The sequence below is a fragment of the Neolamprologus multifasciatus genome, chromosome 1, assembly GCF_963576455.1.
Source record: "Neolamprologus multifasciatus chromosome 1, fNeoMul1.2, whole genome shotgun sequence".
Classification (NCBI taxonomy): domain Eukaryota; kingdom Metazoa; phylum Chordata; class Actinopteri; order Cichliformes; family Cichlidae; genus Neolamprologus; species Neolamprologus multifasciatus.
The window spans coordinates 10,084,791-10,107,606 of record NC_140439.1 but is presented as its reverse complement, the minus strand read 5'-3'; the positions used below and the strand labels follow the sequence as shown (position 1 = coordinate 10,107,606).

Below are 22,816 nucleotides of genomic sequence, written 5' to 3'. Positions count from 1 at the left end.
TAAGCTATCAGCACACTTAATCACAATCTCTCAACCATGTCATTCAGCTTGTGCTTCCATCATTCAATTTGTCAGCACTTTAGAAAAGAAAAAGTACATCAAATATTTGAACCCCACAGGTGGAGTAGCCTTCGGTCTGCTGATAGTGCTGAGCACTTGGAGCCTGTGGTGCAGATGGTCTGTACAGGTTGACTCCTACTGATGTTGGAGATCTTCTGACTTTTGCCATTAGGAGGTCAAAGTTCACATGGGAATCAAGCAAAATTGATTCAAGGTTTCCTGGTGATGTGTCCTTATGACCTCTCTTCTAGCATCAGGGACACTTGTAGTGTAAAAACAGCTTCATTACTTACTGTTCTTTATTTTACCAGAGCTTCGGCCTCTTTACACCCCAGCTCTTCTCCACCTTGGAAGTCAGTGATGTTGAGCCAAAAACCTCCCTTCTGTGTCCTTATTACTGGCGTCACTAGTGAAATGTCAGCATAACTGCTAGATGTTTTGAAATGTGACATCTGACATTTTCATTTCAGTATGGATGAATTTTAATGGGAAATTACTGCCAAGCTTGAGAAACACTGTGAGCTCTGAAAATCAGTGTTTTGCAGGTATGTGATGGAAATATCAGTGTTAGTTGTTGTTGGTTTTTTTAAAACCAAGTATTAGCTTGGAAACCATCAATATGTTTGTGCGTGGACAAAAAAATGTCTTTACTTTATGTAGTTATTTGTATTCATCGGATGCTTCTTTGAAATCACCCACCGTGTCAGACCAAATTAGCCCATAAATTACCTGTGGAAATTGTCAGGGGGCGCTCCGCTCCACAAAAGAGGATTATTGATTTTCAGTGCTGTAGCGCTAGTGAACACTAGATGTCGCCATTTCGCTGTTCGGCTGTTCGGCGGCTGTCACATGTACGTCCATGTAAAGAGGGAGAGGGAGAGAGGGCGAGACCGAGTGCGGTTAAGGGACCGACTTGAGAAGTTTTGTCATAGACTGAGTAAAGAAGAGAGACAGCCGTGAGAGAAGTGAGCGGTAAGTCACTTTTCTTGTCATAACTATTAGGCTCTTACTTCTAACTTCTCCTCTTCTCTGCTACTTTCTATGTTCCGTCGATTTTCTAGCTCCAACAGAGATGTCAGTGACCTTGTTACAGAGATTTAACGTTGATAAATATGAAGCTTTCATGGGCTGAGGTTGTCTAATTAGAGGTGATAACCGTATCCCGGTGCCGTTTATCTTGTGTGAATTGTTTAATGAACGTTGCACTCCGTTTACTTAAAGGTGGGATTAGATTAATCATACTTGAGCTCACTCATCACCATTAAGGAAAAAAAGCCCTCTTTCTAACACTGGCCTGTCTGTTTTTAATACTTGTGAGCCACTGTCCATACTAGCTCTCCTGTATGTTGTGACTGTGGAAATCTGGGGATGTTTGGGGATGGAGCTCTCTGATTGGCAGAGAAAGGGTTTCCTGGGTCTCGATGAAAGAGACAAAAATAAACTTGTGGAGAAGAACAACATTTCGAAATACCAACCATTCCTGAAGCTATCCCCTCCCATTAGTTTTTCTTTTTTTCTCCGTGTGGGGTTACAGGAACTTAAGGCCTTGCTAACTTCTCAAATTTGTGGCTGGTCTGGCAAAGTGCAGAGGAATTCTCTGCCATACAATACAACCCTTATGTTAGGTTAGCAGAGGTCTTAAATCCTCCCATATGAAGCTGCCCCAGTATTCATGTGGCACATTAAACATTAATCTCAACTGAGATTGAGTTAAATTGCTTCTGGAAATCTAGTCTAAAACAGGAGATAATATTGTACCTCTGGGCCCATCTTGTGTTATTCTTACTGTTGGAAAAAAACCATATACATTTTGTGCCAAAAAGTCACACATGTAAATAAACATTATTATAGCGCGAGAAAAGCAGTTGTATGCGCACAAACAGATGCCACACTGTTGTTGTGACCACAATCCAATGCAGCTATAAGACTTTTAAATAGGAAAAAATCTGTGCTAGAAAAAACTCCCACTCTTTATAGAGCTGCTGTGCTAAACAAACATGGATCTGAAGCTCATTTTCTTCCTTTTGGAGTTGCTAGTTAGTGTTATGCACCTTTAAACTACTGCCCACATCTTTTTTTTTTTTTTTAAAACAGATTAAACACTGTAATATGCACCCATGCAGCTGCCAGTTATTCCAGTAGGTACACCTCTGTAAACAGCAATGTTACCTTCACAAAGGCTATCATATTCAAAATGAATTGACCAAAGTGTTCATGCATACTGTGCGCTCGCTCGGAGGCTGCAGTTTGTTGACATTGACTGGCTTTTCAGTTATTTCTCCAAACTGATATAAATGCCAAGGATGGAATATTAGAAACTCAAAATGCAACATAATGCTGTTCAAAAGCAGCACAAACTGACCTAAAGCATGGCTATATCTGCCATGGTCAAGCTTTCTGTGAGCTCATGATTTATTCCTTTGGGTTTAGAGATAGGATTTATGTTCTAGCTCTATATCTAGTCCTTTCAGTAGAATATTATTTCCCCATGACCGAGTTTCCCTTTTTTTTCCAGTCTGTGGAAACATTAGGGTATGTGATATTTAGTTTTCATTTTTTGTGCTACCTCTGTCTCAATAGTATCTTTTTCCATGCACACTATGTTCTGTTTGGCTTCTCCTTGTTTTGTCAGTCAGATTCTGTTCAGCTGTGCTCCATGGTGTTTCCCACCCCCTTAATTACTTGGTGTGTCATATTGTCTGAATCTCCCTCTGTTGTTTGTTGTGTTCAGTTTCCTTCTTATAGTCTAGTTCCTGGTTTTTCCTCACCTGAGTTATTTTCGTATTATGTGTAAGTTTAGCACTAGCGATGGTGTGATGCAGCCCCGTGAATGTGCTGAATCTTTCCAGCCAATTCCTTTGCCAAAACACAGATCACACGAAGCCTTGTTCAACAGCTTCATTTTCGAGTCCTGCATTTTGGTCGTACTCTGCTGCCACATAGCCGTCCCTGACAATATTGTGAAGAAGCTAATGTGATGCTTTTGTCCTGTCCTCTTCTGATAATCATTCCAGCACCTAACCTAAATCCAAAATGCAAACACCGCACTCACTACCCACTTAATTAGATACTTGTTTCCAGTACCAGGTTGACACTCTCCTGTATAAATCTCAAAGGCCTATTGGACTGAAATCTGGTGACTGTGGAGGCCATTTGACTACAGTGAATTCATTTTCATGTTCATGAAACCAGTTTGAGATGATTTGAGCTTTGACATATTCTGCTGGAAGCAGCTATCAGAAGATGGTACACTGTGGTCAAAAAAGGATGGAGATGGTCAGCAATAGTGCTTAGATAAGCTGTGGTGTTTAAACGATGCTCAGTTGGTACTACGCGACTTAAAGTGTGCCAATACAATGTTCCCCACATCATTACACGACCACCAGCCTAAACAGTTGATACAAAGCAGGATAGATCCATGCTGTAGATGTTGAGATGCATCAGACCAGCAAATGTTTTACCAATCTTCTATCGTCCGACTTCTGTGAGCTTGTTTGAATTGTAGCTTCTGTCGCAGCTCACTGGATATTTTCTCTTTTTCCGATCATTCACTCTACAGAGATTGTGTGAGAAAATCTAAGAAGGTAAGCAGTTTATGAAACAATCAGATGAGCCCACCTGGCATCAACAATCGTGCCACCTTTTCACCACCTTTCTTCCTCATTCTGACGCTTGATTTAGACGTTCATAGGTCATCTTGACCATGTCAACATACCTAAATGACTGAGTTGCTGCCATGTGATTGGCTGATTAGGTGTTTGCTTCAATGAGCAGTTGAACTGGAGTACGTAACAAAGTGGCCAGCGAGGGTGCGTCTTTTTTCAGTGTTAATGAAAATAATGAGTATAATATGAATCACATCAGGCTGATTGCCGAAATGCATAATTCAAGTTTGTAAATGTGGTAACAAAAAAAAAAGTTATGCTTACATTCTTTATGCAGCCTAATGACTGCTGCTCATAGAATCTCCTGCTTTTACCCATCTCACAGTGACAGTCAGTCACACTACCATAACATATTCCAGGATGTGCACACAGTTAAACGAAGGAAGCAGCTTCCTTTCCCCAGTGTGTCCTCACACATTCCATCAGCCCCAGCATGGCTAAACTGATGAACTGATGGCGCTGGACAGTTGGCAGCTGCCACCCCACTGTTTACGTTTAGTCTGCAAAAAGTGTCCAAGACCAAAGCTGCTCTCTCCATTTAGAATTTTCAATCTGACATTTCTCTCTGTCTGCATTTCCCTCACTGCTTTACGGCACACATGGCACCTAGCTCCGACTGGAGCTGTGAAAATGTGTTTGGGAGAGGAGGTGCTGAGCACTTTCTTTAATAGTCACTGTTGGTGATGTTTGCCCAACTCTAGCTCTGTGATCGACTTGTGGGTTTAGGTGTGGCTGCTCCCTGGATAATTGCCCTGAACACTGGCTGTACTGAAGGTGTATGTAACAAGGCTGCATTGTACTGCCGCCTGCAGCTCTCTGTGTGTGTGCATGTGTGTGCTGCTCTGTTTTAAATTCCCTCGACCAATTTTCCCTCAGTTTTATGTTCCTTCACTACAGCTTTTCTTTTCTTTTCCCCCAAATTTCAGCTGGTGCTCTCTAGCTTTGTTCCCCTAGTATATTTTATTCCTGCAGTTTTCAGCTCTGTGTTCTTATAACACACTTTTCTCCAGCCCCGCAAAAAGAAAAAAGAGCCAAGAAGCAAAGCCCTAAATACTTAGTATTATGCTGAATATAGGTAACGTGCAAGGTGTTTCTTGAGTGTCTGATTATAATCTTTCTACTGCAAGGAAACAAGATGTTGCTTGATATCAGAAGAAAAAATCGGACGTCTTGGGTAAATCAAGGTGAAGCATAGCAAAACCATGTTTCAAAAAAAAAGGGAAAAGGTTATTATTCAGAATAATGAACACTAATAGTAAGCAACACTGCAGACTATTGAATTATATCAGAGCAAATTATAAATGATAAGGCCAGTATAAACTCATTATTGGGCCAAACAGGCACACTACTAGATAAGATACAGAGACATTAAACTTTAATGGCCCTGATGGGTGTAACTAAGTAAAGGCAGCAGAGAGTATTTAAAAATACTTTTACATTTGACCTTTTTGGTTGTGGTAAATACACAAATTCTTTACCTTTTTAAAAAGTATATAAACCATGTATGTTTCCATGATGTATTCTGGCCACTCAAAATGCATTTCAGTGAAATACTGATAATCACAACTGTATGAAGTGGCTCTTTAAAATGATTTTATTGTACATATTTAAAAAATCCATGCAAAGACAGCAAGTGTAAAGGTGATGGTGGAAGAAATAGTCAAATTCTTTCCTTACATATTAATGACACATTGACAACTAAAGTCATTTGCACTTAAATATTAAACCTAAAAGTAACATTATCACAAAACCTAGCCGGTGCTTTCATTCTTGGTTACCTTCACTGGTTTCTAGTGAAATTCAGAATTGATTTTAAAGTGTTATTAATAAAATATAAAGGCCAACATGCTGAGACCTCAAACCAGCAGTTGGCCTCTCGGATCATCTGATCAGGGTCTTTTAACTGTTCCACGCTCTTTATTGTAAATCCAGAGGAAGCCACGAGGTTGCAGCTTTTAAACTTGCGAACAGCCTTCCTAAGCCAGGACGCCTGAATCAGTGGTTTCTAATCTGTGTTGATGTGAGTATGTAGGAATGAAGGTGAGGCCGTATGCTTGACTGTGTGTCTGTATGTTGGAACCAAACAGACAATGTTTTTGGTAGAATCAATCTGTCTGTAACCACGATAGCTTAAAAGGTTTTTATTGAATTTTGATAAAACTCTGTAGAGGTGTAGATTGGGGTCAAGTCTGGTGTTTATTTTCAACATATTAAAAGTATGGCATAAAGTACATTAACCTCCTAGGACCTGGCGTTCACATATGTGGACATCACATTTTGGGTTATTTAGACCAAAATACTCAATTTTGCTCTACAAGGGCCTGATATCCACTTATGAGGACATTATACTGCTACGGTTCTATCAAAATTTTAAACGAATATCCTCGTATGTGGCTCTGATTTTTCATAAAAACAAAAATAAAGTAAAAAAACAAATCTGGTAATTCTTTGTTTTTACATTCCTTGGGCCCCAATATGCCCAAATATCAAAGAGAAATTAAAAATGCATGCCGTGGAAGAGTTTGGGTCTTAGGAGGTTAAAGTACATTTGACCTCCGATCTCATGTTTGCATTTCACATCTGCCTTTCTTTGAAGTTGACCCTAAATGCGTTAACTTTTACTGCACCACAAACTTTTTAAAGTAAAAAAAAACCCAAAATAAATATATGGAAAATACAGTAATGTCCCTTAAAAGTAAATAAGTCCCAGAGAGTGAGCTGCCCTGGCAGCGGGCTGCGCTCTCTGAGTGCTTCTCGTCTTTAAAATGTGGCTTTATCCAAACTTTGAAGCACTTTGTAGCTGTGTGTTTTAAAATGTTTAACCCTCTCAAGGCAGGCGTTGCCGATTTGCAACAGTTAAAAACTAACAACCTGATTACCCCACATACATATATATATATATTTTTTACTCAGAAGTACCACTGCAGGACTTGGTTGTGCATTAGCAACAAAAAGTTTAATTTGAGCTTGAGAGGGTTAAGCAGATCCTGAAATGGGGAGGGTGTGCCTTCCTATATGATGTGAGGCGAGTGAGCCACGTGATGTGCAGCACTTTAGCTCACAGGCTTTGCTCTGACTTATGTTACATTTATATTATTGCAAGATAAAAAACAGCACCTATTGTACCTAATGCTTACAGTCCTGGCATGGTGCTGAATTTGTAGCCTATCGGTATTACTCCTTGTGTCATTTGTTAAAAGTGTGTCGAACAGCAGCCAATATGTGCCACTCTTGTTCATGTTTGTTGTGTTGTTGGTTCTTTAACTTTGTTACTTTCTGTGGAGAAGACAAAAGTCATAATATAGCTATACAAACCAGCAGTAAGCCTAGAGGTAAGGCAGTAAGTCAAGAGTTAAGTAAGTCAAGCAGAAGCTACTTCTGCTACTTTTGTCCTTCCTCTGTGCTTTTATTTTTTGTGTTATTGATATTGTGATATGGAGTTGTTGGATGGAGGACTGTATGTCTCAGAGATGATTGAAAATCTCCTCTGTAATAGATACTGAGCCATGAGTCTGGATTTATAAGTGAAAAATGGATGTCATCAATAAACCAGTAGGCTCTTATTTATTTATTTATTTATTTTTTACTTTAACTGAATGTTAAATATAAGAGAATTGTGTAAAAGGTCCACATCACACAGTATATAAACTTATCTTAATGCAGCAGCTCATGTTTTGCAAGAGAAGTTATCTATATGCTAACTAAAAAACTAATACGCAGCTATAGGTCAGATTAGCATGAAAACAGGGAACATAAGGCAGACTTAGGCAGTTCTCATAGGAAACAATGTCCACCAGCATCACCGGCACTTTCATTTACATTATCTGTACAACAACAGAAGTATTACAAGTGGTGGGAGTGCTGCTGGATGGATTGAATTTGTTTAAGTTTGCTGTCAACAATAAGAAAAGGAAATTGAGGCAGAGTGTGTTTGACAGCCATTGTCACAATGACAATTTTCAGTTAACAGCTCGCACTCGACGCCCCACTTGGTAGTTGTTTTCTTTTTTCCCTGCCTGTCCTCTCCGGCTGTGAGGCACCAGCATGGCCTCTTACATTCTGAAGGGTCTATTTTGTCTGTTCCTCCTTATTGAGAGCTCTACTGAGATGTTAGCGCTGAGTGAAAACCACAAACCATAACGCACTTTTTCAGTGCTGCTAACTCCCAGTCTCACGCCCAGTTTAACACAGAAAAAATACAAGGCTGTTTTCTTTCCCCCACGCTGCTTTTCTTGATGTTATCTCCTTTCCTCACACCCTTCATCTCCCTCTGTCCACCGTAATTTACTCCATTTACCCCGACATGCCCAGCCATACATTCTATTTTTCTGTTTAAATGGCTTGCCTTTCCTTTTACAGGATAGAAATAGCAGCAAGAATTTACACTCTGTTTATAGCTGAATCTTTTTAGCATTCTTGGTGGTGCAACTGTAGACTAATCTTTACATAGGGTGTAATTTTCAATTCTTCAACATGTAGACGTCCCTCATGCTCCTATGTCCTTATTCAGAGATTCTCGCAAAGCTTTCTCTCCACCAGCTCTGCTTCCTAATATGAATTGAGCAAAGGTCTCGGTAAGAGCATGCCTCTCATTTACATTAATTTCTGGCAGCCACTCGTGGTTGCTGATCTTAATACGTTTAGTCTAACTTTGTTGAAGTTGGCTCCCCAGACGTGGATCATTCTATAGCTTCAGAGTGAAAATCAATTTTCATGACTTTAAAATAGAGATTATCTGTCTTCTAAAAGTAGAACTAAAATGCCTTCAGAAAGTTTTCAAACCCCATGACATCCTGCAGCGTGCCAGACTGAATACAAAGGAAGTGGAATTTGTTGTTGACAGTCGACACAGAGGAGGTTATAATGAAAAACTGAACACAGCTTTAATTTTGTGCCTCCCCTAGTTTTTTTTAAACATTTAACACACATTGTGGTTTATAAATTATAGCATCAACTCTTCTTAGATGCCCTTGTTTACTTGTCACATCTGGGTTTTTTTTCTTTTTACCAGTTCAAAATGCAACGTTTCTTTAAAGCTCAATAGGGAGCCTGTGTGAACAGCTATCTTCAAGGCACTACAGACTTTGATAGGGATTCATTCAAGTGTGTGTGTGTCTGCGTTTTTTGTCAGCCACTCAAGCACTTAGACGTTCTCATGCTGAAGCTTCTCTACTTGGCTTTACGACTGGTTCCCATGCACTTTTCAAGAGCAGAGCTGTAGCCTATTACAGTTTTATCAGTTACCAGCATAAAAGTTTGCTGTTGTCAAACACACTATGTCTTGATCTGATGAAGGTATATGAAAAATAAAGAAGCTGCTAATGTGAAATGTTAAAAAAGCTTTATGATTGGTCCGACAAATTATTAACCACTCACTTTGATTTGGTCTTATGATTGGCGAAGTAATCAGGTGCTTGGTGATTAAATATTGTTTTGTGTACAGGCACTGTACATAAGCAAAAAATACCATTTTACCTTTAAAGCAGCTTCATTACATTTGATTACTCTGCAGTGGTGATAACCATTAGAGGTATTATGTCGTTTGATTTTCTGTCCGTCCAGCAGACTGTCTCATTCTTGTACTTGCCATGGTTTTGGATGCCTGAAGGGAATTTCATTACATCTGGCATGCTTGTCTACTTAGAGACACTGTGACCTCTCAAAAATGAGTTTTTGGGCATAATTCAAGAATTCATACGACAAAATTTCACAGACTTGTCCAACAGAATAAAATTATGAAATAATGACATTTTATAGGCAAAGGGTCGGACATCATGGTGATGTAGTAATTTCCGCCTAAAACCCTCTTCTGGAGGTTATTTTATCCCACAACTCAGGAACAGAAAGGGGAGGTTTTTGACCACATTTCAGGCTTTGTCTGATGCTGTCTTAGCAATAACTAACCGTGATAACTAATAACCCAATTTTCTTGGAATTTGAGAGATTGTTTTATTCTTTTTGCTGCTAATTTTGCTGACAACAAAAATGACAAACTGGGTGTTGTCATAACCCAGCCGAGCAGATGTGGACACCCAACTTTGTGAAGAGGTGATGTAGGGGTTTCAAACTGGTACCATAGGAGTATCTAGTAAAAACTTCAGATGAGTTTGAATGAGTTTTTCCAAACACTTATCCAAGTTAGGGTTGCAGCAGTCATATAGCCATATGGGGCCTTTTTCATAACTGTGACTATGTGCAATATAATAATACAAAGTCTACAAAGAATAATCATTAAATTCTGCATGTTCCCTCACCTCTTTAGAGCATTTTTGCTATTATTGTCCAGCACCCAAATGTCCAATTTTTGGTTCACTCTCTTCTCTCTCATTGGCTTTCTTTCCAGGTAACTGTTTTCCAGTTGCTCTCAAATGAATAGCTTGTAAATAGAGAAACATGTCGGAAAATGTGGATTATATCTTGCTCTGGCAACACCATTTTCAATCAGAGTAGTGACTGGGAGCCTTTATGGCACAAATGGCAGGCAGGCATAGTTAGGGAAGTAATTATAGTGCAGCATTGTATTAGAAGGTAAAGTTTTTTCAACAGAGATTAAGTATAGTAGGTATTTAATTTTGCAAATGAATCAAAATTTAAATTTGTATTGTTTTTTAATAGTGCAGTATTAGATGATGGTTCTTGACAATAAAAAAAATGAAACAAGGAGAAATGAAATTGAGTAGGCATTAATAATAAAAAAGTCAGTTTTTAAATTACAGATATATTGTATGTACACAATGTTAAAAATATATACAATAAGATGTATAAAAAGTAGAACAGTTGACTGAAAAATGATAAATATAACAAAAGAAGTATTCAAGCCAAATGTACAACCACCTTCAGCTCCAGTATGAGGAGGACTTAATGTTAGACTCAATGACTGAAAAGTGAACGGGCCTGTGATGGCAAAACGAGCCTAAATCATCACCCCTCCCCTACCGTGCTTCAAAGCTGGTATGAGGCGTTTGTGCTGATGTGCTGTGTTTTGGTTTCAAATAAGGCAGATCAACAAAATAATCACAAAAATGGCATTGTTTAACTAGAGTTTCCTAAATCAAAGCATTTGTTGCATTATATACTATATCCACTGAAAACAACTATCATACAAGGCAATATATGGTAAATGGTAAATGGCCTGTATTTGTATAGCGCTTTACTAGACCCTAAGGATCCCAAAGCGCTTTACACATCCAGTCATCCACCCATTCACACACACATTCACACACTGGTGATGGGAAAGCTACATTGTAGCCTCAGCCACCCTATATATATATATATATATATATTTGTATATATATATATATATATATATATATTGTCTGTCTCATATATATATATATATATATATATATATATATATATATATATATATATATATATATATATATATATATATATATATATATATATATATAGGGTGGCTGAGGCTACAATGTAGCTTTCCCATCAGTGTTATGCTCATGTTTCTCATCCATGCATCCACTTCCACTTAGGGGAACAGGTGGGAAAGCCCTGGACAGGCGCCGGCCTCATACAGGTTTAACAAAGAGAGACAGGCAATCATTCACACTCAAACCTCACATCACTGTCTATGGGCAATTTAGAATCCACAATCAACCGAACACCACTAACTGTATATTTTTGGACTCTGGGAGGAAGTCGGGCTATATGATAACCCGATGGACCGGAGATATCGCTAGCTCCGGGACGTCGGGCTAGCGATTTTGCGACCCCTGATTCGGAATACCTGGAAGAAACTCAGACAAACACGTGGAGGACATGCAAACTTAGATCATGGAGTCGAACTCAGGTCTTGCTGTGGTGCACTATGATGCAACAGTGCTAATCACAGCGCTGCCCTCATGCAAGTATAATTCAGTAAATTATTGACAGTCTTTTATCTTTAATGAAATTTGAGGTGCTTTTAGGTCTTTTGGAGGCCCTTATGAAGGACATGGATATATGTGAGTTATTTGCACATTCTTTTAAGCTTTGATTTATGTTGTGGAAATGATTACATGCACACAGGGATGATGTTACATTTATTTTATAAAGTTTACCTTGATTATTGGGTTAATACACTTTAAATTCATGTTATTTTTTAATACTTCTGCCTGTTATGTTTCACAGTGTCCACACTACCATGATATGCTTCTTTTTTTCTGTGAAATATGTGAAATAAACAGTTTGCTGTCCATTTCTGAAGATTTTCTCATCAAAGCAACTCTGTGCTTCTGTTTGTGTTCCTGATCTGTCCCCTGCTCCATTTTTCTTGGTTTCTCAGTTTGTTTTGATGGTCAACACTGAGAAGAAACTGCGTAGTTCTAGTTATCTATGTCCTAATGAACCCGCCTACTGTGCACTTTCAAACTTTAGCTTTTAATGTTCAGTTTTACTATCGTCTCTGACACCATGTACAGTATGCTGTCCAGTCATTTGTAATGCACGCAAGTCGACAAGTTAATTGAAGTCCCAGAAAAGACATTTAAGAGAACGTGGATGGATGTACCCAGATTTTTAAGTTTTAACTATAAACAACTCTAAGAAGAAACGATTCTCTGACATTAATTATGGGTTATGTGTTTTTCGGGGAAGAAAACTCTCTGGAGCTGCTTTACACTGCCCTCGTTAGTAAGAAAGTCCAGATTGTGTGCAGTTAGTGTATCATTTCATAACCAGACAGAACTTGCAATCAATGTGGAACGGAGAGCGAGACTTTGGACTGCACTCAAACAATATGTCACTGCATGTAATCTAAATTTATGATTAAAATGTGAATTCAAAGGTTTCGCTCATTGTTGAGATGAATCTCCTAGGCACAACTTCCACTGAAAGAGTCTTTATTGGACAGTGTTGATCAGAATGACAGCTGGGCAACATCCGCAGTTACTTAATGAAGGAGGTGGACTGTGGAGAAGACAGTAAATCAATAGGCAGGTATGTTTCACATCTATCATAGTAACAGCAAGAACATAATGCAGGAACTAGTGTTCATATCAATTCTTATTGTTTTGTCAGTGTTTGGCTTTCTTTTTTAAACTGATCAAAATATTAAAGAATACATTCTGACCAAAATGCAGATATTAAAAATATATTTGCATGAACAAAAACGTAGATTCAGTTAAGACATAATTTTCTCTTTTTGATCTTCAAATGTCACTTATTGCATTTGAATCACAAACTTATACTCGCAATAAAATGTGTTTTGAGTGCAGTGTGAATAGTTTGGCTCTTCTGTTTAGTGTAGAAACCAATTCTGCATGATTGGATATAAAAGACAACTCCATAGACAAACCTAAATGCCCGACTAAACCTGGGGTAATAGTCAGGCATTTAGCATAACTGCTGTAACTACGGTATCTTTTTTTCTCCTGAATAGTTCTAATTCTTGGATGTCGCTTGTGTCTTTTTTTTAAAAGAAGTGTCATATTGAGAATGCTGACTAACTGAATATCTTGTTTTCATGCTGTTTTTGGATGATTTGCGTAATTATATCCCCAATCAGCTCACAGTGGCTAATGTCAGACACCATTAGCCTCATTCAGCAATAATTTTCCCTGCACTGTAATTAACCCCCATGTAGGGACCTTTGTTGTCTTGATTATGGCGTTCTTTGTAAACGCCGCTGCATCCTGGTCAAGCCCGCCCACACACAGCTCACACATATCAATGCTTTGTTTATCATCTTACAGACATAAATAGGTTACTGAGCTATCCTGCTGGGCGCAGGGACTATGCGTACACTTAGGGCCTCCTGCCAAGAGCATTTGTTTGCATCTCTTTATGTAGGTTATCAATAAAAATATTACAAACACATGCAAAATAACATCATGAAAGATGAAAAGATGACCAAGAAAAGACACAGAGTGGCTATAAAAAGATGAAGAAACAACTACAAGGACATGCAAAATGTCTACATAGAAGTGCAAAACAAACTCAACGGCCAAACAACACTTAGATTTGTCTAGTAAACAATGCCAACAACCATAAGGCATTTAAAATGACCACAAAAGGACACAAAATGACTACAAAGCAATGTCTCTTGTCATGTGTGTGAGCAGAGCGAACACTGTTCAGTAATATTTCCATGGGGATGCAAGAATGCTATTGTTTTTGTTGCTTTCGTGAGACAAAAGGACCTCAAATGTTTCCTTAAAAAAACAAACAAACTTTAGAGCAGAGGAAGACGCACGCACACAACAAAAAGCGACAACGGACAAAAGGCCTCAGTTTGCTCTTATTTGTTGTGTTCCTATCTGGGTCTGTAATATAATTAACATTCACAGTCTAACGCTCCTCAGTCCACAGTGACTTGTTCTCATTGAGAAGTTCACAAGGTACTCCTTTACTGCCACAGCCTGCGGATTAGTTACCATGGAAACAAAGCTGTAGGAAGTCAGGAGGAATACGTTACCTTATGTTTGCTTCCTCTGGTGGAGGATACTTTACAGAGAAGTTAGAAGAGTTGTGTTGACAGTGTCTCAGTAACTCTCAGGGAAGCACTGCTTTCTGACAGGAAAGCTTCAGAATATTTCTCCTCTTCCTGTCCATCCAGCTCGTGCGCTACGGGGCAGGTTCAGGGTTGATTTTTATTTTGGAGATTTTACTTTTTACACGCAAATTGCTGTGGTTCATCAAGAGCCAAACACAGAGCCTGAAAACAACCTTTAAAGCACACTTCTTTGCAACAAAAGCTGAGAAAAGAACGCAACAAAATATTTTATCCAAATAAAATTGTTCCCTCTGTAGCCTAAGACTGACATGTACCAGCTTATTTCTCACCAGTGTTTTCTCACCTGCAGGTTTGGGCATCTGCAAGGAGTCACAAAATAACTGTTGTCCCGTGACAGCTGGGATAGGCTCCAGCCCTCTGGCGACCTAAGCGGTTAAGAAAATAGATGAATCCAGAACTGAAACAATATTTCAGGCTATGATTTTGACTGTAAGCACACCGACAGACAGCAGGTTGTATAGCCAAAATGTATGTATAAGGGCTCTCGTCATTTCGTCATTATTATCATGGCATAAATAAATAAAATTAAAGTCATTATTGGGTATCAAGTAGAGAAATGAAAACAACAACAAACTTTTTGTATACTACAAAAGGTGTGATATACAAAAGGAACAGGTAAACAGTTTAATACTAGTAGCTGTAAGGCAGCTGTGTGTTTGTGTCTGCATCTCTCTCCCTCCCCTCCACCTTTCCTTTAACTATCCATTAAGACACTCGTCTATCGTTACGTGTACAGAAGCAGGCAGACATTTCCTGCCTTGTGAGTGAGAGTGCAGGTTCAGTGTGACAAGAGCAGGCAATTTATAGGGGTGACAGAGCTGCACCTGATGGGTGGACTTGGACTTGAGCTCCGTCATCTTTTTGCTGCTTCCTATGATATGGCCAAAACAGCCCTCAGGCCAACAGGAACTGTCCAAGTGCTCCCAACAAGCAGTCAGTCACTGCATGGATCAGGATGACTCATCATATGATTAACAGAAGGGAAAAGAAGGCAAAAAAAAGCCAGTTATGCAAAGATTTGGCCATTTTCCACACACACACACACACACACACATATATATATATATGTGTGTGTGTGTGTATATATATATATATTTAAATATATATATATGTATATATATATGTATATATGTGTATATATATATATTTATATGTATATGTATGTGTGTGTGTGTGTGTGTGACCCATAGACCTCCACTAATGTCAGAACTGCCCCATTTTTGCGCTGCTTGACATGCACCTTAATGATCATACATTTAGCAGGTTTAAGTAACTGTCTGTCTCACATCCAGCACCAGCACTACAGCATACACTAAACTCTGCTGAACTGATATACTAGTGTTTTAGCTGCATTTTCTAAAAAAAAAAAAGCTGCTCTAAAATATCACTTAAACCGGTTGTTTTTAAGACCAGCTTTATATAATATACATGTTTTAGTAGTCACAAAAAAGACCACAATCGGGTTAGTGTTGTAAATTGCTGAGAGATGGAATGATACTGGTTGGTTTTGGTCTTTTCATTGGATTTGTAAATAATACAGACAACAATATAAAATAACAATACATTTATATAAACTAGCTACAGTGTGCTATACTGGATACAACACACAGCAAATCTTACACATTACATTTGTCAAGGTACATCAAACTGAGCAACTGGGAAAAAGGATTTTAGATTTTGCTGAAGATTGCTCTTAATACACAACAAGGCCTTACTGCTAATCTCCTGTAACAAAGCTCTCACAAATTTGGTCTCTGTTAATCAGTGTTTGAAAAGAAAATCAATTTTTTGCTTGTTTAGAAGACATTTTATGTAAAAAGTGTGTGGTTTTCAAAACTTTGCTCTGCAATTTTCTCTTTGCACTGTCTGTTGAAGGACTTATTGACATAAAATAAGAAATGTAGTACAAACAATCTGTAAGATGGATCTTTTCTTTCTTCCTTTAATTAAAGCAAGATGCCCACCTCTCTGTAGCTTGAATTCACAATAAACCACTTCAGCCTAACACATAACAAATGCTCAGTTAATGACTCGATTGGTTTCAGAGGACTCCTGCACCCTTGATGGAACACTTCAGAATACCCAGTTTTTAAGGTGTTCCAGAAACCACGAGCTTCTGATAAGTTGTTATTAAAGCAACTCAACCTTTGTGGATAGGAGGTAGCTAGAAAAGTAAAGGATCAGTCTTTTTTGTACGGTTTTAAGACACAAGATATGTGCCGTGTTGCTCACAAATATCTGCTACTTAGAACAAGCTACATGACTCTAAAACACGTCTCCCCTGTACAGTGAAAACCAGGCAAAGGTCTCACTACAAAGAAAAATGTTTTCTGTCATTCCGGGGAATTCAACCTTTGCTCAATTTTGCCTTCTGCGGGCCTTTCTTGTAAAGTGTAAACTGGTGTGGCACCACACAGGCAATTTAAAATCAGGTTTTGTACCATAAGGGCTCTGCATCCCCCCGAGTCCTGGGTTCTTGGACGCATATGGTCTTGCGCTTCATGCATTAGTAAGTGTGCAAGGGTCTGCAAAGTTGGCGTGGTGCAGATTTTGTTGTCTTTACAAGCAATAGTAAAGAATGAGTAGCACTCACTGACTATAAGAACAGAATAAATACAACCAACACCTAACTTAACAGTTATTTGAGGCCTCCTGCCTACTCTATCAGAGGGAGATAGTCAACAAGGAACCTGCTCTTGTTTACCAAACGGATTCTCTAAGTGTGTGTGTGGAAGATGTAATGTAATCCCCAGGACAGTCTACAGGCTCAGTGAAGACACAGAAACTACTATACAAAATGTACACGTGGTTACGAGTGGCTAGTTGGCTAATTAGTTAAGAGTTCACCCAGAGTCAGGGTACCTCTGCAACACCTTTAAATCAGAACAAACAAATGAGCACAGACAAATGATCACAGAAAAAAAAAGGACACATTGGCAAGCTGCTCACATGAACTCACACCTCTCTGATAAACAGCTTAGCTGTTAAAGCAGGTGTTTGATTGCAGGTGCAGGCTGAGTAAGGAAGGGGCTTGGACGCTGGCACAGTCAGGTAATGTAGCAGACAAGAGGTCAGGGGAAAAAAGGCAGCAGACAAGAAGCAGCAATGCTTGACAAGGATGGGAAGATGCTAATTTGCATTCAGCAAACAAGGAGGGACAAGAGGGAATGCTTAGGCCTCCAGCAATATATGCAGATCCACTATTTCACTTTACCCCTCTACATCTCTCTCTTGATTAGCCACACATACAGTTTCACTGGTCTTCCCTTGCTGCTTTGTCACTTGCACTGGTTGAAGCTGTCAGGGTGGTCAGAGATCAGGTTGGTGAGGGTTAATTATAAACAATTAACAATCTCTACTTTTAAAATTAGGCTTAAAATTGTCTTTTTTTCTTTTCTTTACAAAGCATATCGTTAGGGCTGGATCAATTGACCCTGAATCCTCCCTTAGTTACGCTAGGCTTCCCATGATGATGAGCGTTTCCTCTTCACTAGGAATGAAAATTGATAAGAATTTTGCAATTCCATTATCCATTCACTTATCAGTTTGATTCCTTATTGATTCTTTCATTGATTCTCGTTGGGCTCTCATGTTCTCCGCTTGGACAGAGACCACCACCAGTAAGCAGCATATCAAAGAGATTACCTTTGGCCAAATTAATTGTATGCTGTGTGGTCAAAGTTTTGTGCATCTTGGAGGTATTTTCTCTCTTTGTTGTGATCAGTGTCGGGGTTCATACTGAAAAATGTAATGTGTTAAACAGAACACTTTTCTTAAAAGTAATGCAGTACGGTACTTGATTACTCCCAGGAGAAAGTAATTCATTATACTACTTGTTACAATACTTTTGTATTTCTCCATAAAATGACTTGAAACAAACTGTAATAATTGCAGTTTAACAATGTAAACCTAAGGCTGCAGTCACACACCAACACAAATCCCTGTCCGAATGAGTAGATGAATATGATCTTTCTCTTAGTGTTTAGGTATTAACACAAACGCCAAAAGCACAAAGCAGAGAAAAAAACATGCACAAGGAGACTTCAAAGTGATCGCCGTGGTGATTATACTTTAGAAGATGAACAGGTAGAAACAGAGGCTCCAGGCTGACTCCTCATCAGTTTGTTACCTGTTAAAACTCAGGGTCTACCTGCAGGACTGCGGTCAGCATTCACGCCGCTTTAACATTACTTTGGGTTGTTGGCTAGCTTACCGTTAGCACAGCGGTCCCCAACCTTTTTTGCGCCACGGACCGGTTTATGCCCGACAATATTTTCATGGACCGGCCTTTAAGGTATCGCGGATAAATACAACAAAATAAAACTAGTACCGGTACCGAAAAAAAGAAGATTTATTCATAACACACGTGAAAAGACCCAGGAAAACCGAGTTAACGATAAAAACGATAACAAAATAACGCTCCAAACCGATAAAAACCCTGAAAACTATACATTTCACACCTGAACCTCAACTCTCGCGGCCCGGTACCAAACGACTCACGGACCGGTACCGGTCCGAGGCCCGGGGGTTGGGGACCGGTGCTCTTCGCAAAAGTTTGCGAAGAGCAGAGATTGCATTAGCAGCATTATGCAGCTGATTCTGTCCTGGATGCAGTTTGCACTTTACCATCGCACTCTCATCCTTGTGTCCATAAAGAATATAAGTAATGTCGATATCCATGCTGTAGTCTGCACCGCTGTTTTCCTCCTCTGACACATGAAGGGAAATCAGCTGAAGCGCTTGTAGCACAAGTGTAAGTGTAACCTATAAATGGAATCAATAGGCAAGTAGACCAAGAACTGGCTCTCGATTAACATCATGATTTTTCACTCATTATGTGTTTATACACCACTCTGCATTTAATAAGTAGTTATTATTTATCTCTGACTCTCTTCCACAGTATGTTTTTTGTCCCATCTTCCTCTCTTCAGTCCCAACCAGTCATGGCAAATGGCTACCCCTGAGTCTGCTAGAGGTTTCTTCCTGTTAAAAGGGAGTTTTTCCTTTCCACTGTCTCCTTGGGGGTTACAGTTTACTTTGTGCATGTGTGTGTGTGTGTAAAAAGATGATACACCCTTTATCTATGACTTTAGTAAACACTTTTGTTCTCAGCAGCTCATCATCTTGCTAATTTTACAAATTATGTTCCCAATAACTAAAAGGATTTCAATATGTTTTTTTTAAATGTCTTGCTAGTCACCTCTAGTTCCAAAAAACATCCATAGAGGAAAGAACCAAAACCTTTGCGGATTTTTGATTTTCAGGTCTTCAGGAAACATATGGGAACAATTCCCCATGCCAGTACACCACTTGCTACCCTGTTTGCTAATAAGTTATTTAAAGAATTGAGTCTGAGTTTCACAGTGCTGATGTAAAATCACAGTTAAACTGGAGTGCAGTGATTCTCGAAAAACTGGTGTAGAGGTGTAAAAATGTGTGAACTTTGGATTGATACTCTTCAGAAATTCAGGCGGCTGTCTTCTCTGCAGGGAAATGCCAACAACAACCCTTCCTCCATCTCACATTCATATTTTGATTTATACAGTGTTCACAGGGAGGAGGAGCTATTCACAGCTGGGTTTGTTTCCAATTTGTTTGGGTGTGTGCGTGCGTGAGAGTGAATGCGCAACCCTGCAGTGAAATAAGATTTTACTCATTTTCAATAGTGAAAGCAAAAATAGAAAATCAATATGTGGCTGTCAGTGCAGATATTAAGGCTTACTGGCACAAATATATCAGTGTATGGGAAACAATGCTCTAAGGAGTGTATCAATTTTTTCCCAGCTCATTATAAAACAGTTGTGGGCCTACAGAGGGGTCCTCAGCCAAAATCCAACAGGTGAATTTTCATCAGTTCTAATTTCTCTAATTAAAAACAGACTCTTACACATTACTCAATATAACATCTTGGTTTAAATCAACTCTGACAAGTTGTGTTAAGTCGACATTTTATTTATTGTTTAGAAATGTTAATTTGTGCATTTCACCGTGTCTGTTCCAAGAGCAAAAGGAGGAAGCGCTGCCTCACTTCCTGTATTTATAACACCCTGTTTGTTGATGTCACAGGAAGGGACCTGGTGAAGAGGGGGAAGAAAACTGTTGTATTTTATAAAAGTCAAATGTAGGGTTTTGTCTGCTCTAGTTTGTTTTTGTTGCTGGTATAAAGCAGGATCAATCGGTGGGTGATTGTAATATTTAGTCTTACTTATTCCATTGGAGATGATTTTGTTTGGATAGCTTGAGAGTATTTAAACAGAAGAACTCAGTTGTTCAGGAAGTGAGGGCCAGGTAGTGTAGCTGAGTGCACTTGACATTAATTTTGGTTGGTTTATGTTCAGTTATGGTTATTTGCACCAAGTTGACATTTTAAAATAGATTTTTGTAAATCATTTTTGGTCACAATGTTTGTAAATAAATCACCTGCTACACTCGACAGCATCTCTCTACTACCCTTCTTCCGCCACTTTGGCCAAGCGATCTCACCTGTTGTCACATGTTATATGACATTTTTTAATACCCATGACTCTGAAACAAATTTTAAAGGTTCGACATATGTCAAACAGGTATGTGGTAGCTGTAAGCTTATGGTCAGCTGCAAATACTCGACTACTTATGTCTTTTCTAGTTCTCTTCACCCCACTTTGGTGATTAAGAGGTTCATTGTCTAAAAGCAAAATACAAAAACAGCAACAACAAAAAGATAAGCAATTACTACTTTGGCAGCATGAAAACTCCCTATGATACTTTTACTGTGAACTTTTCAGGTCTACAGTTTTGGACCATTATTCCAGCAGCCCTACAAAACACTGCAGCTAAAAGGATTAAAAAAACCTTTGTCATCATTTTGTAGTTATTGAATTGCGGCTCTCCTGGTGGTAGTACATGCACTTCAGCCTTGTCTTTTATAACTAAAACTTGCAAAAGGTAGCAGCACCTTGCATAACAGACAAGGGTAAACGAGTCGCTCAAATGTCATTTGGAACATAGTGTAGTACTTTCAAACAAAAAAATGCACAAAGATACATGATTTTAACATTTCTGGACACTACCAGCTCAGCTCCTCACAGCCTGTCAGGTTAGATAAGTCCATGTCTGGGTGCCCTCAGGACTGCAGCAAGTTTTATTGTACTCTATTTACCAGCTGTGACAGTGTGGCTGGTATTGTTTCACATTGTGAGCCTGCGTGTGTGTAATTGTGGCAAAATATGGTGCTTTCTGTTGCAGCAGGAAGTTTTATTTTGGCATTTGTTCGTGTGTCTCCATGCAGTAGCATGGTGTCTGTACAGTTCACATCAAAATGAAGGTCGAGTTAGGTAACGGGTGTTAAGCGACTCTTGAGTATAGAATAAAAGTCATTGGAAGTATGGAAGTCATTGGTTCTCCTGCTATATACCCCTGCCGCACTTTTCTTTTTAATTTCTAATTACCCATGTAAAGTATCTCTATTCACATCATGTATCACATATGATGGTGTCTAGTTGAAACACTAGCAAAGCAGATTAAGGTCTTTCAGAATATGCGAAGCTAACTAACACACACGGCAATGCAAATACACACCTGCACAAAGATGTGGCTTGATCCAAGTTGTTTCATGTCTGCTCCGGGGACTTTATCACTGTTTATCTCTCTGGTGCTCACTGTCTCCTGGATCAAGCCGATCTGCCTACACACAGCCACCTGTCTGAACACTCTCCTGATGAGATTACTCACATTGGGATTTCAACCAAGCACTTTTTGTGTGTGCATGTGTTTTGATGTGATACTCATAATACTGAGAGAGGACAGATATCTCTATCTGAATGCAGGTTTGGATAAAAAACAAAGGTGACACTGTGGATTTGTTTGAAATATAATGTTTTCATATGTGTATAAACTTAATAGATTTATAGAGCACTTTTTAGTCATTGTGTAGCATCAAGACTGTTGATATGGTCAGTCAAGTAGCAGAGGGGGTTGTTCATCAGTTTCAGTTGTTTTCCTGTTAATGAAAATTCACAACAGGTGCACTAGAGGGGCAACAACGAGACAACCAAAACAGGAATGATCTTGCAGGTAGAGGCCACTCACATTTTTCTCCTCAACTTTTCTGACTGTTTCTTTTCACTAGTTTTGCATTTCTCTAGAGTAAGTGTCACTGCTGTTAGCATGAGGTGATACTTGAACCCTAGAGAGGTTGCACAGGTAGTCCAACTCCTCAAGGATGACACATCAAAATGTGCCATTGCCAGTAGGTTTGCTGTGTCTCCCAGCACAGTCTTAAATGCATGGAGGAGATTTCAACGGCAGTCAGTTACTGTGGGAGAGCTGGACAGCTATTGAAGGTCCTTAATCCATCAGCTGGACTGATATCTGCTCCTTTCTGGAAGGAGGAACAATCTGAGCACTGCCAAAGCTACTAAAGAACCTCCAGCAGGTCACTGATGTAGATGTCTCTGACCAAACATTCAGAAACTGACTTCATGAGGGTGGTGTGAGGACCTGACATCCTCTAGTGCAGCGGTCCCCAACCTATTTTGCGCCACGGACCGGTTTATGCCCGACAATATTTTCACGGACCGGCCTTTAAGGTGTCACGGATAAA

The 22,816-nt window shown here is 39.2% G+C and overlaps 1 protein-coding gene across 1 annotated transcript in view; it reads left to right on the top strand.

Annotated features, from left to right (window-relative positions):
- The first annotated feature begins 911 nt into the window (after positions 1–911).
- The window catches only part of tspan4a (tetraspanin 4a), a 152,942-nt gene continuing 131,037 nt past the window's right edge, over positions 912–22,816 (top strand). The window contains exon 1 of the mRNA XM_085154411.1: positions 912–1,032. The gene's annotated coding sequence lies outside the window, so the exon portion shown is untranslated. The remainder of the gene's footprint in view (positions 1,033–22,816) is intronic.